This window comes from Cyprinodon variegatus, unplaced genomic scaffold (assembly GCF_000732505.1).
Source record: "Cyprinodon variegatus isolate N-32 unplaced genomic scaffold, C_variegatus-1.0 Scaffold280, whole genome shotgun sequence".
NCBI lineage: Eukaryota > Metazoa > Chordata > Actinopteri > Cyprinodontiformes > Cyprinodontidae > Cyprinodon > Cyprinodon variegatus.
In genome coordinates this window covers 843,486-844,730 of record NW_015150733.1, presented here as the reverse complement: position 1 = coordinate 844,730, position 1,245 = coordinate 843,486, and positions in this window count along the sequence as shown.

Here is a 1,245-nt window from a genome sequence, read left to right as displayed (position 1 = left end):
GTCAGCTTGTCATTTTATTCCACTTTACTACAGCCTTTCAAAGGTTATATAATAATTAATCTGTGCAAATTAGTCATGGCAACGTAGAGGAAATACATTGGAATATGAAGTTGGGTTCAATATATGTCCTTTTTTATTTTTTCTTCTATTTACACTGCATGGAAAGATTAATTCAGCTGCCTGGCAGGCTGCTGTAATCCGGCTATAGATAAGTGATGAGGTTGGTCAGCCTTACAAACAATGAGGGGCTTTTTGATGTGGTGCGGATTGGCTTATCAGGGATGTTATCCCAGCTGGCTGAAACAGTCTGTATGGAGTAGTTTCCCAAAGTGACCAGGTTGACTGGCTGTCCAAGAATGCTGTTGGTGGCCCATATGGACTGCTGTCGCTTTCTCCATGGAGCCGGCTGTCTCACACATAGCACTGTCAACACCACTCCAAAAAGCCAAAGCAGGTGGATGTTGTTTATGTTTTTTTAGATTAGATCTGATTTACAGTTGACACACTAAATGAAAATATATGATACAGAAAACCATAATGGGATGATGTAAAAATGAAACATGCTACAATGAGTTTTATCGTTTTTGGTTACTTGTGTTATAACAAAGAAGGAATTCAAACTATTTGAAAATGACTTGGCTTGTTTATGCAGGCTGTATTTGTCTGATGATATAATCTATTTGTAATTTCTTAACAACTTTTTCTGAGAGAATAGCCTAGTGTTGGCGTCCAGACTGAGAAAAGTGATTGATCAAGTGATACTTGTTGATCAGTCCTACTGCATCCCTGGCAGATCAATCAGAGATAATATAACTTTAATTCGAGACTATTTGGATCTCTCTGACATGATTCAAAGGTAAACTCTGGCGCAGACACAATGCGAGTAGGAAGCAGTTTTTAGATTGTTTATTGAAAAGTTTGACAGAGTTAAGTTCAGCCTGGCGTGGTGGTTCGGATTACTGCGGCTTCATCTGGAACTGCGCGGAGAGAGATATAAGTTAGATGCAGGCAGGAGGATCTGAGTTATTTAGAGAAGATGCTGATTCCTTACAGTTCTTGGAGAGCGGGGCAGCTGGAGGGGAGGTTGGATGAGCCCACAGAGATTGAGTCTTTGGCGGAGATGGAGGGCTTCGACCTGAGAGCTCCAGAGGGTGGACAGGCAGGAGAGCAGTCGAGGGAAGGATCCAGGAAGACTGGGAGGAGGACCGGCTTGGAAACAGCAAGGCTTCACTGTGTGGAACTTTA